This window comes from Ambystoma mexicanum, chromosome 2q, assembly GCF_040938575.1.
Source record: "Ambystoma mexicanum isolate Mex_15411 chromosome 2q, UKY_AmexF1_1, whole genome shotgun sequence".
Taxonomy (NCBI): domain Eukaryota; kingdom Metazoa; phylum Chordata; class Amphibia; order Caudata; family Ambystomatidae; genus Ambystoma; species Ambystoma mexicanum.
The window spans coordinates 129,472,946-129,488,896 of record NC_090924.1 but is presented as its reverse complement, the minus strand read 5'-3'; the positions used below and the strand labels follow the sequence as shown (position 1 = coordinate 129,488,896).

At 47.4% G+C, this 15,951-nt stretch overlaps 9 non-coding genes across 9 annotated transcripts; all 9 read right to left on the bottom strand.

The window, feature by feature from the left end:
• Window positions 1-118: 118 nt before the first annotated feature.
• On the bottom strand, window positions 119-190 carry TRNAP-CGG (transfer RNA proline (anticodon CGG)). The gene has a single exon. It is a non-coding gene; the product is annotated as a tRNA-Pro (tRNA).
• Window positions 191-2,915: 2,725 nt separating this feature from the next.
• On the bottom strand, window positions 2,916-2,988 carry TRNAV-UAC (transfer RNA valine (anticodon UAC)). Its single transcript has one exon. It is a non-coding gene; the product is annotated as a tRNA-Val (tRNA).
• Window positions 2,989-3,402: 414 nt separating this feature from the next.
• TRNAP-CGG (transfer RNA proline (anticodon CGG)) lies at window positions 3,403-3,474 on the bottom strand. The gene has a single exon. It is a non-coding gene; the product is annotated as a tRNA-Pro (tRNA).
• Window positions 3,475-6,250: 2,776 nt separating this feature from the next.
• TRNAV-UAC (transfer RNA valine (anticodon UAC)) lies at window positions 6,251-6,323 on the bottom strand. Its single transcript has one exon. It is a non-coding gene; the product is annotated as a tRNA-Val (tRNA).
• A 414-nt stretch (window positions 6,324-6,737) lies between these two features.
• Window positions 6,738-6,809, bottom strand: TRNAP-CGG (transfer RNA proline (anticodon CGG)). Its single transcript has one exon. It is a non-coding gene; the product is annotated as a tRNA-Pro (tRNA).
• Window positions 6,810-9,528: 2,719 nt separating this feature from the next.
• On the bottom strand, window positions 9,529-9,601 carry TRNAV-UAC (transfer RNA valine (anticodon UAC)). Its single transcript has one exon. It is a non-coding gene; the product is annotated as a tRNA-Val (tRNA).
• Window positions 9,602-10,016: 415 nt separating this feature from the next.
• On the bottom strand, window positions 10,017-10,088 carry TRNAP-CGG (transfer RNA proline (anticodon CGG)). Its single transcript has one exon. It is a non-coding gene; the product is annotated as a tRNA-Pro (tRNA).
• A 2,715-nt stretch (window positions 10,089-12,803) lies between these two features.
• Window positions 12,804-12,876, bottom strand: TRNAV-UAC (transfer RNA valine (anticodon UAC)). Its single transcript has one exon. It is a non-coding gene; the product is annotated as a tRNA-Val (tRNA).
• Window positions 12,877-13,290: 414 nt separating this feature from the next.
• TRNAP-CGG (transfer RNA proline (anticodon CGG)) lies at window positions 13,291-13,362 on the bottom strand. Its single transcript has one exon. It is a non-coding gene; the product is annotated as a tRNA-Pro (tRNA).
• Between the last annotated feature and the right edge of the window lie 2,589 nt (window positions 13,363-15,951).

Here is a 15,951-nt window from a genome sequence, read left to right as displayed (position 1 = left end):
GTCCGCAAAGAGGCTTAGGAAGCCCAATGTTCATCGACCATTGTCCATCCATCAGTCCAGAGTCTATAGAATTGAAAAACACATGTGTAAAAAAGTATCGGGCCAGGCACCAATCAATGGGCTTGTCCAGGATTTGAACCCGGGACCTCTCGCACCCGAAGCGAGAATCATACCCCTAGACCAACGAGCCTACACTTGCAGAGTAGTCTAGACAATATGTAGGGATTTGACTTGGCAGTTGTACCTCTTGAGGATTGTAGCACAAGAGTATCTCTTCCTAACGTTTGCTCCTAAAGCCCGTCCTCGTCCCTAAATGATGCAAAGGCTGAGCGTCTTCACAGGTCTACTCCTCATCCCGAAGGTTGGTGGACCATTGACATCAGGGTGAAAGGTGCTTGCGATACACTGTTCCTTCCTTCCTTCCTTCCTTCCTTCCTTCCTTCCTTCCTTCCTTCCTTCCTTCCTTCCTTCCTTCCTTCCTTCCTTCCTTCCTTCCTTCCTTCCTTCCTTCCTTCCTTCCTTCCTTCCTTCCTTCCTTCCTTCCTTCCTTCCTTCCTTCCTTCCTTCCTTCCTTCCTTCCTTCCTTCCTTCCTTCCTTCCTCTTATGCTGTTTATGTAATAAGAGGGGACGATACACAGAAGAGAGAGAGTGGCCCAACACACTAGACTAGCAGTCTTCTGATCAATCTGCAGCTGGCAAGGTGGGGGAGAGACTTTATTTTGCACCTGCTGGGATATGCATTGGCAGAAGCTCTGAGGGCTGGGCCTTTCCTTTTGCCTGTAAAAACAAAAAGCAGCCCTCCTCCCTCCAGCCCTGAGAGCATGGGCGTGACACTGGCAAAAGCAGCATCTCCCCTTTGGTAAAGATGACCATTGCACAGCTGCTCACTCAGAGCTCGATCGTGCTCGATCAGGCGAGATATATATTTAGGTCACCAGCAAAGTCTGTTCTCTTTTCTTGCGTAGGGTGAGCATTCACAGAGCCCAGCTTCGTTGACAAGAGTGCAAAAGGTGTATACTAAAAGCTTTCTGCTTTACTTGAGCGCCATGGCCGTTATTATATTTTGGCTGCTCCAAGCAATCCCTGTCCAGCCTATGCAAATTTCCAGCTCAAATTTTCCCAGCACTCAAAAAGTCCCTCCTCCCGCCAGCTATGCTTTCAGGAAGTTCAGCAGAAGCAGTCCAACTTCTGTTCCCAGTTCAGAGGAAAAGCTTTCTCGGGCCAGAGAGAGCCAGGGAATCACTGTACCGGCAAGTGCATTTCTTACAACTGGTAATCCCTCAGAACACAGAAATGAAGAAGCTGTATATGAAAATGTGATATTTCTTTGGTACACTAACCTATGTAACTAATATGCACCATTTCAGAGGACGGAGCGGACCCAACTGTGATCCCAGAGACCCAAATACCCAGCAGTAGGGAAAAGAAATCCTCTCTGTGCTCTGCAACATTACATACACAAAATGAAGGCGCGTGCATTTTATTATTGGCCCCATATACACAATACATGTGAGGATGCTTGCCTTCCCAGTGTATTTCTCAAGCTCTTGAGAGCATATGCTATTTCCATGGGAACGCAAATAAGTTCATACTTTACATTTGTGTGTGACAAAAGGGGAAAAAAACGATTTTGTGTAAAATGCCAGCAGAGAGTGTTTCTGCCCGGTCTCGAACGTGCTAACCACTACACTACAGAAACAACTGCTTGCATCCCTTTGTAGGGACTGGGAGAACAGGTGCAAAGGGCTTTGCAAGTGGACCTGCTTAAAGACTAATCAAATGCCTTGCGCCTGAAGCTCACACAATCCAGCCTAAAACATACGTCCTATCAAGCATGCGCACATATACAAGTATGCCTGTTGAGGGTCTATGCAGCGTACAGAGGGAAGGACATATTTCCACTTTGAGATCGGACGGCCAAAACTCACAAGCAAATCAAGGAATGTTACTGAGAGCTAACAGAGAACACAAAGTGCTTGTCGCAAGGACATGGCAGGCAAAGAGGTTCAGGAAGTGAATTGTTCATCGACTACTGCTTACCGAGAAAGCCAGAGAGTCTGTCCAATGAAAATAACATTGGAAAAAAAAAAAAGGAGCTCAAGTTACCCACCTTGATCGGGCTCCTCCGGACCTCTCGCACCCAAAGCGAGAATCATACCCCTAGACCAACGAGCCACGGTCCTGTGATCATCTGACGGAATTGTACTCAGCGTTTCCACCCCCCTTAGGCTTCGAGGCCAAGAATGCCTATTCCTGAAGTTTGTTCCTGCCGCTGAAAGCCTTGTCGGTGTATGAGCCAAATGAATGCCCCAGTCGGCACGCTCTGACTGTCTTCATAGCTCTTCTTCTCGTCCTGAAGGTGTTGGCACATTGACATCAGGATCAATGAAGCTGGTGGCACACCCTCCCTTCCATTCGCCCGTGAAGGGTACGTATAAAAGAGCTGTTGATGCACAGAAGAAGAAATCTAGCACAACACCAACGCGGTCTGCTGATCAATTGAAAGTGGACAAAGTGAGCCAGTGAGAGCCTTCATTTTGCACCGGATCTGCATTGGCAGAAGCTCTGAGGGCTAGGAATTTTCTTTTGCCCTTGAAAAAAAGAAAAATCCAATATCACATCTGCCTGGGTGCATGAACATTGCTCAGGGAAAAGCAGCGCCACCCTTCTGTAAGAAATAGCATTGCACAACTGCTCCCTCAGCTTTCCATCCAACTATACATAAGCACGCACATATGCAGGCATGCAATTTTAATTCATCACATATTCGGAGCAAATGTGAGTGCGCTCGTCTACTCAGAATTTATTTCAAAGCGTGTCAGAGGAACTGCTTCTTCCGTTGCAACTGCAAATAAGTTCATGGCTTGAGCTTCGAGATGGTGGAACATGAAAAGTGTAAAATGCCACCCTCTGCTGTTTCTGCCCGGTCTCGAACCAGGGACCTTTCGCGTGTAAGGCGAACGTGATAACCACTACACTACAGAAACTGCTGCATGCTATGCCCTCTGGCGGTTGAGAGAATAGGGTCAAGTAACAGTGCAATTGTCTCTGTTTGAACACTTATCAAATGCCTCACGCCCAAAGCTTTACAAATGCAGCTCATCACACACACGGCGTTACAAGCATGAACACTCAGACAAGTGTGCCAGCTGAGAGGCCGTGCAGTCTGAAGATGTAAGGGCCTCTTTAGGCATTGGTATGGGACAGCCATGAATTAACAAACAAATCCAGAAAGGTGACTGAGAGCTACTTGGGACTCCTTAATGCATGGCGCAATGAGGCGGTCCGCAAAGAGGCTTAGGAAGCCCAATGTTCATCGACCATTGTCCATCCATCAGTCCAGAGTCTATAGAATTGAAAAACACATGTGTAAAAAAGTATCGGGCCAGGCACCAATCAATGGGCTCGTCAGGGATTTGAACCCGGGACCTCTCGCACCCGAAGCGAGAATCATACCCCTAGACCAACAAGCCTACACTTGCAGAGTAGTCTAGACAATATGTAGGGATTTGACTTGGCAGTTGTACCTCTTGAGGATTGTAGCACAAGAGTATCTCTTCCTAACGTTTGCTCCTAAAGCCCGTCCTCGTCCCTAAATGATGCAAAGGCTGAGCGTCTTCACAGGTCTACTCCTCATCCCGAAGGTTGGTGGACCATTGACATCAGGGTGAAAGGTGCTTGCGATACACTGTTCCTTCCTTCCTTCCTTCCTTCCTTCCTTCCTTCCTTCCTTCCTTCCTTCCTTCCTTCCTTCCTTCCTTCCTTCCTTCCTTCCTTCCTTCCTTCCTTCCTTCCTTCCTTCCTTCCTTCCTTCCTTCCTTCCTTCCTTCCTTCCTTCCTTCCTTCCTTCCTTCCTTCCTTCCTTCCTTCCTTCCTTCCTTCCTTCCTTCCTTCCTTCCTTCCTTCCTTCCTTCCTTCCTTCCTTCCTTCCTTCCTTCCTTCCTCTTATGCTGTTTATGTAATAAGAGGGGACGATACACAGAAGAGAGAGAGTGGCCCAACACACTAGACTAGCAGTCTTCTGATCAATCTGCAGCTGGCAAGGTGGGGGAGAGACTTTATTTTGCACCTGCTGGGATATGCATTGGCAGAAGCTCTGAGGGCTGGGCCTTTCCTTTTGCCTGTAAAAACAAAAAGCAGCCCTCCTCCCTCCAGCCCTGAGAGCATGGGCGTGACACTGGCAAAAGCAGCATCTCCCCTTTGGTAAAGATGACCATTGCACAGCTGCTCACTCAGAGCTCGATCGTGCTCGATCAGGCGAGATATATATTTAGGTCACCAGCAAAGTCTGTTCTCTTTTCTTGCGTAGGGTGAGCATTCACAGAGCCCAGCTTCGTTGACAAGAGTGCAAAAGGTGTATACTAAAAGCTTTCTGCTTTACTTGAGCGCCATGGCCGTTATTATATTTTGGCTGCTCCAAGCAATCTCTGTCCAGCCTATGCAAATTTCCAGCTCAAATTTTCCCAGCACTCAAAAAGTCCCTCCTCCCGCCAGCTATGCTTTCAGGAAGTTCAGCAGAAGCAGTCCAACTTCTGTTCCCAGTTCAGAGGAAAAGCTTTCTCGGGCCAGAGAAAGCCAGGGAATCACTGTACCGGCAAGTGCATTTCTTACAACTGGTAATCCCTCAGAACACAGAAATGAAGAAGCTGTATATGAAAATGTGATATTTCTTTGGTACACTAACCTATGTAACTAATATGCACCATTTCAGAGGACGGAGCGGACCCAACTGTGATCCCAGAGACCCAAATACCCAGCAGTAGGGAAAAGAAATCCTCTCTGTGCTCTGCAACATTACATACACAAAATGAAGGCGCGTGCATTTTATTATTGGCCCCATATACACAATACATGTGAGGATGCTTGCCTTCCCAGTGTATTTCTCAAGCTCTTGAGAGCATATGCTATTTCCATGGGAACGCAAATAAGTTCATACTTTACATTTGTGTGTGACAAAAGGGGAAAAAAACGATTTTGTGTAAAATGCCAGCAGAGAGTGTTTCTGCCCGGTCTCGAACGTGCTAACCACTACACTACAGAAACAACTGCTTGCATCCCTTTGTAGGGACTGGGAGAACAGGTGCAAAGGGCTTTGCAAGTGGACCTGCTTAAAGACTAATCAAATGCCTTGCGCCTGAAGCTCACACAATCCAGCCTAAAACATACGTCCTATCAAGCATGCGCACATATACAAGTATGCCTGTTGAGGGTCTATGCAGCGTACAGAGGGAAGGACATATTTCCACTTTGAGATCGGACGGCCAAAACTCACAAGCAAATCAAGGAATGTTACTGAGAGCTAACAGAGAACACAAAGTGCTTGTCGCAAGGACATGGCAGGCAAAGAGGTTCAGGAAGTGAATTGTTCATCGACTACTGCTTACCGAGAAAGCCAGAGAGTCTGTCCAATGAAAATAACATTGGAAAAAAAAAAAGGAGCTCAAGTTACCCACCTTGATCGGGCTCCTCCGGACCTCTCGCACCCAAAGCGAGAATCATACCCCTAGACCAACGAGCCACGGTCCTCTGACGGAATTGTACTCAGCGTTTCCACCCCCCTTAGGCTTCGAGGCCAAGAATGCCTATTCCTGAAGTTTGTTCCTGCCGCTGAAAGCCTTGTCGGTGTATGAGCCAAATGAATGCCCCAGTCGGCACGCTCTGACTGTCTTCATAGCTCTTCTTCTCGTCCTGAAGGTGTTGGCACATTGACATCAGGATCAATGAAGCTGGTGGCACACCCTCCCTTCCATTCGCCCGTGAAGGGTACGTATAAAAGAGCTGTTGATGCACAGAAGAAGAAATCTAGCACAACACCAACGCGGTCTGCTGATCAATTGAAAGTGGACAAAGTGAGCCAGTGAGAGCCTTCATTTTGCACCGGATCTGCATTGGCAGAAGCTCTGAGGGCTAGGAATTTTCTTTTGCCCTTGAAAAAAAGAAAAATCCAATATCACATCTGCCTGGGTGCATGAACATTGCTCAGGGAAAAGCAGCGCCACCCTTCTGTAAGAAATAGCATTGCACAACTGCTCCCTCAGCTTTCCATCCAACTATACATAAGCACGCACATATGCAGGCATGCAATTTTAATTCATCACATATTCGGAGCAAATGTGAGTGCGCTCGTCTACTCAGAATTTATTTCAAAGCGTGTCAGAGGAACTGCTTCTTCCGTTGCAACTGCAAATAAGTTCATGGCTTGAGCTTCGAGATGGTGGAACATGAAAAGTGTAAAATGCCACCCTCTGCTGTTTCTGCCCGGTCTCGAACCAGGGACCTTTCGCGTGTAAGGCGAACGTGATAACCACTACACTACAGAAACTGCTGCATGCTATGCCCTCTGGCGGTTGAGAGAATAGGGTCAAGTAACAGTGCAATTGTCTCTGTTTGAACACTTATCAAATGCCTCACGCCCAAAGCTTTACAAATGCAGCTCATCACACACACGGCGTTACAAGCATGAACACTCAGACAAGTGTGCCAGCTGAGAGGCCGTGCAGTCTGAAGATGTAAGGGCCTCTTTAGGCATTGGTATGGGACAGCCATGAATTAACAAACAAATCCAGAAAGGTGACTGAGAGCTACTTGGGACTCCTTAATGCATGGCGCAATGAGGCGGTCCGCAAAGAGGCTTAGGAAGCCCAATGTTCATCGACCATTGTCCATCCATCAGTCCAGAGTCTATAGAATTGAAAAACACATGTGTAAAAAAGTATCGGGCCAGGCACCAATCAATGGGCTCGTCCGGGATTTGAACCCGGGACCTCTCGCACCCGAAGCGAGAATCATACCCCTAGACCAACGAGCCTACACTTGCAGAGTAGTCTAGACAATATGTAGGGATTTGACTTGGCAGTTGTACCTCTTGAGGATTGTAGCACAAGAGTATCTCTTCCTAACGTTTGCTCCTAAAGCCCGTCCTCGTCCCTAAATGATGCAAAGGCTGAGCGTCTTCACAGGTCTACTCCTCATCCCGAAGGTTGGTGGACCATTGACATCAGGGTGAAAGGTGCTTGCGATACACTGTTCCTTCCTTCCTTCCTTCCTTCCTTCCTTCCTTCCTTCCTTCCTTCCTTCCTTCCTTCCTTCCTTCCTTCCTTCCTTCCTTCCTTCCTTCCTTCCTTCCTTCCTTCCTTCCTTCCTTCCTTCCTTCCTTCCTTCCTTCCTTCCTTCCTTCCTTCCTTCCTTCCTTCCTTCCTTCCTTCCTTCCTTCCTCTTATGCTGTTTATGTAATAAGAGGGGACGATACACAGAAGAGAGAGAGTGGCCCAACACACTAGACTAGCAGTCTTCTGATCAATCTGCAGCTGGCAAGGTGGGGGAAAGACTTTATTTTGCACCTGCTGGGATATGCATTGGCAGAAGCTCTGAGGGCTGGGCCTTTCCTTTTGCCTGTAAAAACAAAAAGCAGCCCTCCTCCCTCCAGCCCTGAGAGCATGGGTGTGACACTGGCAAAAGCAGCATCTCCCCTTTGGTAAAGATGACCATTGCAAAGCTGCTCACTCAGAGCTCGATCGTGCTCGATCAGGCGAGATATATTTAGGTCACCAGCAAAGTCTGTTCTCTTTTCTTGCGTAGGGTGAGCATTCACAGAGCCCAGCTTCGTTGACAAGAGTGCAAAAGGTGTATACTAAAAGCTTTCTGCTTTACTTGAGCGCCATGGCCGTTATTATATTTTGGCTGCTCCAAGCAATCTCTGTCCAGCCTATGCAAATTTCCAGCTCAAATTTTCCCAGCACTCAAAAAGTCCCTCCTCCCGCCAGCTATGCTTTCAGGAAGTTCAGCAGAAGCAGTCCAACTTCTGTTCCCAGTTCAGAGGAAAAGCTTTCTCGGGCCAGAGAAAGCCAGGGAATCACTGTACCGGCAAGTGCATTTCTTACAACTGGTAATCCCTCAGAACACAGAAATGAAGAAGCTGTATATGAAAATGTGATATTTCTTTGGTACACTAACCTATGTAACTAATATCCACCATTTCAGAGGACGGAGCGGACCCAACTGTGATCCCAGAGACCCAAATACCCAGCAGTAGGGAAAAGAAATCCTCTCTGTGCTCTGCAACATTACATACACAAAATGAAGGCGCGTGCATTTTATTATTGGCCCCATATACACAATACATGTGAGGATGCTTGCCTTCCCAGTGTATTTCTCAAGCTCTTGAGAGCATATGCTATTTCCATGGGAACGCAAATAAGTTCATACTTTACATTTGTGTGTGACAAAAGGGGAAAAAAACGATTTTGTGTAAAATGCCAGCAGAGAGTGTTTCTGCCCGGTCTCGAACGTGCTAACCACTACACTACAGAAACAACTGCTTGCATCCCTTTGTAGGGACTGGGAGAACAGGTGCAAAGGGCTTTGCAAGTGGACCTGCTTAAAGACTAATCAAATGCCTTGCGCCTGAAGCTCACACAATCCAGCCTAAAACATACGTCCTATCAAGCATGCGCACATATACAAGTATGCCTGTTGAGGGTCTATGCAGCGTACAGAGGGAAGGACATATTTCCACTTTGAGATCGGACGGCCAAAACTCACAAGCAAATCAAGGAATGTTACTGAGAGCTAACAGAGAACACAAAGTGCTTGTCGCAAGGACATGGCAGGCAAAGAGGTTCAGGAAGTGAATTGTTCATCGACTACTGCTTACCGAGAAAGCCAGAGAGTCTGTCCAATGAAAATAACATTGGAAAAAAAAAAAAGGAGCTCAAGTTACCCACCTTGATCGGGCTCCTCCGGACCTCTCGCACCCAAAGCGAGAATCATACCCCTAGACCAACGAGCCACGGTCCTGTGATCATCTGACGGAATTGTACTCAGCGTTTCCACCCCCCTTAGGCTTCGAGGCCAAGAATGCCTATTCCTGAAGTTTGTTCCTGCCGCTGAAAGCCTTGTCGGTGTATGAGCCAAATGAATGCCCCAGTCGGCACGCTCTGACTGTCTTCATAGCTCTTCTTCTCGTCCTGAAGGTGTTGGCACATTGACATCAGGATCAATGAAGCTGGTGGCACACCCTCCCTTCCATTCGCCCGTGAAGGGTACGTATAAAAGAGCTGTTGATGCACAGAAGAAGAAATCTAGCACAACACCAACGCGGTCTGCTGATCAATTGAAAGTGGACAAAGTGAGCCAGTGAGAGCCTTCATTTTGCACCGGATCTGCATTGGCAGAAGCTCTGAGGGCTAGGAATTTTCTTTTGCCCTTGAAAAAAAGAAAAATCCAATATCACATCTGCCTGGGTGCATGAACATTGCTCAGGGAAAAGCAGCGCCACCCTTCTGTAAGAAATAGCATTGCACAACTGCTCCCTCAGCTTTCCATCCAACTATACATAAGCACGCACATATGCAGGCATGCAATTTTAATTCATCACATATTCGGAGCAAATGTGAGTGCGCTCGTCTACTCAGAATTTATTTCAAAGCGTGTCAGAGGAACTGCTTCTTCCGTTGCAACTGCAAATAAGTTCATGGCTTGCGCTTCGAGATGGTGGAACATGAAAAGTGTAAAATGCCACCCTCTGCTGTTTCTGCCCGGTCTCGAACCAGGGACCTTTCGCGTGTAAGGCGAACGTGATAACCACTACACTACAGAAACTGCTGCATGCTATGCCCTCTGGCGGTTGAGAGAATAGGGTCAAGTAACAGTGCAATTGTCTCTGTTTGAACACTTATCAAATGCCTCACGCCCAAAGCTTTACAAATGCAGCTCATCACACACACGGCGTTACAAGCATGAACACTCAGACAAGTGTGCCAGCTGAGAGGCCGTGCAGTCTGAAGATGTAAGGGCCTCTTTAGGCATTGGTATGGGACAGCCATGAATTAACAAACAAATCCAGAAAGGTGACTGAGAGCTACTTGGGACTCCTTAATGCATGGCGCAATGAGGCGGTCCGCAAAGAGGCTTAGGAAGCCCAATGTTCATCGACCATTGTCCATCCATCAGTCCACAGTCTATAGAATTGAAAAACACATGTGTAAAAAAAGTATCGGGCCAGGCACCAATCAATGGGCTCGTCCGGGATTTGAACCCGGGACCTCTCGCACCCGAAGCGAGAATCATACCCCTAGACCAACGAGCCTACACTTGCAGAGTAGTCTAGACAATATGTAGGGATTTGACTTGGCAGTTGTACCTCTTGAGGATTGTAGCACAAGAGTATCTCTTCCTAACGTTTGCTCCTAAAGCCCGTCCTCGTCCCTAAATGATGCAAAGGCTGAGCGTCTTCACAGGTCTACTCCTCATCCCGAAGGTTGGTGGACCATTGACATCAGGGTGAAAGGTGCTTGCGATACACTGTTCCTTTCTTCCTTCCTTCCTTCCTTCCTTCCTTCCTTCCTTCCTTCCTTCCTTCCTTCCTTCCTTCCTTCCTTCCTTCCTTCCTTCCTTCCTTCCTTCCTTCCTTCCTTCCTTCCTTCCTTCCTTCCTTCCTTCCTTCCTTCCTTCCTTCCTTCCTTCCTTCCTTCCTTCCTTCCTTCCTTCCTCTTATGCTGTTTATGTAACAAGAGGGGACGATACACAGAAGAGAGAGAGTGGCCCAACACACTAGACTAGCAGTCTTCTGATCAATCTGCAGCTGGCAAGGTGGGGGAGAGACTTTATTTTGCACCTGCTGGGATATGCATTGGCAGAAGCTCTGAGGGCTGGGCCTTTCCTTTTGCCTGTAAAAACAAAAAGCAGCCCTCCTCCCTCCAGCCCTGAGAGCATGGGCGTGACACTGGCAAAAGCAGCATCTCCCCTTTGGTAAAGATGACCATTGCACAGCTGCTCACTCAGAGCTCGATCGTGCTCGATCAGGCGAGATATATATTTAGGTCACCAGCAAAGTCTGTTCTCTTTTCTTGCGTAGGGTGAGCATTCACAGAGCCCAGCTTCGTTGACAAGAGTGCAAAAGGTGTATACTAAAAGCTTTCTGCTTTACTTGAGCGCCATGGCCGTTATTATATTTTGGCTGCTCCAAGCAATCTCTGTCCAGCCTATGCAAATTTCCAGCTCAAATTTTCCCAGCACTCAAAAAGTCCCTCCTCCCGCCAGCTATGCTTTCAGGAAGTTCAGCAGAAGCAGTCCAACTTCTGTTCCCAGTTCAGAGGAAAAGCTTTCTCGGGCCAGAGAAAGCCAGGGAATCACTGTACCGGCAAGTGCATTTCTTACAACTGGTAATCCCTCAGAACACAGAAATGAAGAAGCTGTATATGAAAATGTGATATTTCTTTGGTACACTAACCTATGTAACTAATATGCACCATTTCAGAGGACGGAGCGGACCCAACTGTGATCCCAGAGACCCAAATACCCAGCAGTAGGGAAAAGAAATCCTCTCTGTGCTCTGCAACATTACATACACAAAATGAAGGCGCGTGCATTTTATTATTGGCCCCATATACACAATACATGTGAGGATGCTTGCCTTCCCAGTGTATTTCTCAAGCTCTTGAGAGCATATGCTATTTCCATGGGAACGCAAATAAGTTCATACTTTACATTTGTGTGTGACAAAAGGGGAAAAAAACGATTTTGTGTAAAATGCCAGCAGAGAGTGTTTCTGCCCGGTCTCGAACGTGCTAACCACTACACTACAGAAACAACTGCTTGCATCCCTTTGTAGGGACTGGGAGAACAGGTGCAAAGGGCTTTGCAAGTGGACCTGCTTAAAGACTAATCAAATGCCTTGCGCCTGAAGCTCACACAATCCAGCCTAAAACATACGTCCTATCAAGCATGCGCACATATACAAGTATGCCTGTTGAGGGTCTATGCAGCGTACAGAGGGAAGGACATATTTCCACTTTGAGATCGGACGGCCAAAACTCACAAGCAAATCAAGGAATGTTACTGAGAGCTAACAGAGAACACAAAGTGCTTGTCGCAAGGACATGGCAGGCAAAGAGGTTCAGGAAGTGAATTGTTCATCGACTACTGCTTACCGAGAAAGCCAGAGAGTCTGTCCAATGAAAATAACATTGGAAAAAAAAAAAGGAGCTCAAGTTACCCACCTTGATCGGGCTCCTCCGGACCTCTCGCACCCAAAGCGAGAATCATACCCCTAGACCAACGAGCCACGGTCCTGTGATCATCTGACGGAATTGTACTCAGCGTTTCCACCCCCTTAGGCTTCGAGGCCAAGAATGCCTATTCCTGAAGTTTGTTCCTGCCGCTGAAAGCCTTGTCGGTGTATGAGCCAAATGAATGCCCCAGTCGGCACGCTCTGACTGTCTTCATAGCTCTTCTTCTCGTCCTGAAGGTGTTGGCACATTGACATCAGGATCAATGAAGCTGGTGGCACACCCTCCCTTCCATTCGCCCGTGAAGGGTACGTATAAAAGAGCTGTTGATGCACAGAAGAAGAAATCTAGCACAACACCAACGCGGTCTGCTGATCAATTGAAAGTGGACAAAGTGAGCGAGTGAGAGCCTTCATTTTGCACCGGATCTGCATTGGCAGAAGCTCTGAGGGCTAGGAATTTTCTTTTGCCCTTGAAAAAAAGAAAAATCCAATATCACATCTGCCTGGGTGCATGAACATTGCTCAGGGAAAAGCAGCGCCACCCTTCTGTAAGAAATAGCATTGCACAACTGCTCCCTCAGCTTTCCATCCAACTATACATAAGCACGCACATATGCAGGCATGCAATTTTAATTCATCACATATTCGGAGCAAATGTGAGTGCGCTCGTCTACTCAGAATTTATTTCAAAGCGTGTCAGAGGAACTGCTTCTTCCGTTGCAACTGCAAATAAGTTCATGGCTTGAGCTTCGAGATGGTGGAACATGAAAAGTGTAAAATGCCACCCTCTGCTGTTTCTGCCCGGTCTCGAACCAGGGACCTTTCGCGTGTAAGGCGAACGTGATAACCACTACACTACAGAAACTGCTGCATGATATGCCCTCTGGCGGTTGAGAGAATAGGGTCAAGTAACAGTGCAATTGTCTCTGTTTGAACACTTATCAAATGCCTCACGCCCAAAGCTTTACAAATGCAGCTCATCACACACACGGCGTTACAAGCATGAACACTCAGACAAGTGTGCCAGCTGAGAGGCCGTGCAGTCTGAAGATGTAAGGGCCTCTTTAGGCATTGGTATGGGACAGCCATGAATTAACAAACAAATCCAGAAAGGTGACTGAGAGCTACTTGGGACTCCTTAATGCATGGCGCAATGAGGCGGTCCGCAAAGAGGCTTAGGAAGCCCAATGTTCATCGACCATTGTCCATCCATCAGTCCAGAGTCTATAGAATTGAAAAACACATGTGTAAAAAAGTATCGGGCCAGGCACCAATCAATGGGCTTGTCCAGGATTTGAACCCGGGACCTCTCGCACCCGAAGCGAGAATCATACCCCTAGACCAACGAGCCTACACTTGCAGAGTAGTCTAGACAATATGTAGGGATTTGACTTGGCAGTTGTACCTCTTGAGGATTGTAGCACAAGAGTATCTCTTCCTAACGTTTGCTCCTAAAGCCCGTCCTCGTCCCTAAATGATGCAAAGGCTGAGCGTCTTCACAGGTCTACTCCTCATCCCGAAGGTTGGTGGACCATTGACATCAGGGTGAAAGGTGCTTGCGATACACTGTTCCTTCCTTCCTTCCTTCCTTCCTTCCTTCCTTCCTTCCTTCCTTCCTTCCTTCCTTCCTTCCTTCCTTCCTTCCTTCCTTCCTTCCTTCCTTCCTTCCTTCCTTCCTTCCTTCCTTCCTTCCTTCCTTCCTTCCTTCCTTCCTTCCTTCCTTCCTTCCTTCCTTCCTTCCTTCCTTCCTCTTATGCTGTTTATGTAATAAGAGGGGACGATACACAGAAGAGAGAGAGTGGCCCAACACACTAGACTAGCAGTCTTCTGATCAATCTGCAGCTGGCAAGGTGGGGGAGAGACTTTATTTTGCACCTGCTGGGATATGCATTGGCAGAAGCTCTGAGGGCTGGGCCTTTCCTTTTGCCTGTAAAAACAAAAAGCAGCCCTCCTCCCTCCAGCCCTGAGAGCATGGGCGTGACACTGGCAAAAGCAGCATCTCCCCTTTGGTAAAGATGACCATTGCACAGCTGCTCACTCAGAGCTCGATCGTGCTCGATCAGGCGAGATATATATTTAGGTCACCAGCAAAGTCTGTTCTCTTTTCTTGCGTAGGGTGAGCATTCACAGAGCCCAGCTTCGTTGACAAGAGTGCAAAAGGTGTATACTAAAAGCTTTCTGCTTTACTTGAGCGCCATGGCCGTTATTATATTTTGGCTGCTCCAAGCAATCCCTGTCCAGCCTATGCAAATTTCCAGCTCAAATTTTCCCAGCACTCAAAAAGTCCCTCCTCCCGCCAGCTATGCTTTCAGGAAGTTCAGCAGAAGCAGTCCAACTTCTGTTCCCAGTTCAGAGGAAAAGCTTTCTCGGGCCAGAGAGAGCCAGGGAATCACTGTACCGGCAAGTGCATTTCTTACAACTGGTAATCCCTCAGAACACAGAAATGAAGAAGCTGTATATGAAAATGTGATATTTCTTTGGTACACTAACCTATGTAACTAATATGCACCATTTCAGAGGACGGAGCGGACCCAACTGTGATCCCAGAGACCCAAATACCCAGCAGTAGGGAAAAGAAATCCTCTCTGTGCTCTGCAACATTACATACACAAAATGAAGGCGCGTGCATTTTATTATTGGCCCCATATACACAATACATGTGAGGATGCTTGCCTTCCCAATGTATTTCTCAAGCTCTTGAGAGCATATGCTATTTCCATGGGAACGCAAATAAGTTCATACTTTACATTTGTGTGTGACAAAAGGGGAAAAAAACGATTTTGTGTAAAATGCCAGCAGAGAGTGTTTCTGCCCGGTCTCGAACGTGCTAACCACTACACTACAGAAACAACTGCTTGCATCCCTTTGTAGGGACTGGGAGAACAGGTGCAAAGGGCTTTGCAAGTGGACCTGCTTAAAGACTAATCAAATGCCTTGCGCCTGAAGCTCACACAATCCAGCCTAAAACATACGTCCTATCAAGCATGCGCACATATACAAGTATGCCTGTTGAGGGTCTATGCAGCGTACAGAGGGAAGGACATATTTCCACTTTGAGATCGGACGGCCAAAACTCACAAGCAAATCAAGGAATGTTACTGAGAGCTAACAGAGAACACAAAGTGCTTGTCGCAAGGACATGGCAGGCAAAGAGGTTCAGGAAGTGAATTGTTCATCGACTACTGCTTACCGAGAAAGCCAGAGAGTCTGTCCAATGAAAATAACATTGGAAAAAAAAAAAAGGAGCTCAAGTTACCCACCTTGATCGGGCTCCTCCGGACCTCTCGCACCCAAAGCGAGAATCATACCCCTAGACCAACGAGCCACGGTCCTGTGATCATCTGACGGAATTGTACTCAGCGTTTCCACCCCCCTTAGGCTTCGAGGCCAAGAATGCCTATTCCTGAAGTTTGTTCCTGCCGCTGAAAGCCTTGTCGGTGTATGAGCCAAATGAATGCCCCAGTCGGCACGCTCTGACTGTCTTCATAGCTCTTCTTCTCGTCCTGAAGGTGTTGGCACATTGACATCAGGATCAATGAAGCTGGTGGCACACCCTCCCTTCCATTCGCCCGTGAAGGGTACGTATAAAAGAGCTGTTGATGCACAGAAGAAGAAATCTAGCACAACACCAACGCGGTCTGCTGATCAATTGAAAGTGGACAAAGTGAGCCAGTGAGAGCCTTCATTTTGCACCGGATCTGCATTGGCAGAAGCTCTGAGGGCTAGGAATTTTCTTTTGCCCTTGAAAAAAAGAAAAATCCAATATCACATCTGCCTGGGTGCATGAACATTGCTCAGGGAAAAGCAGCGCCACCCTTCTGTAAGAAATAGCATTGCACAACTGCTCCCTCAGCTTTCCATCCAACTATACATAAGCACGCACATATGCAGGCATGCAATTTTAATTCATCACATATTCGGAGCAAATGTGAGTGCGCTC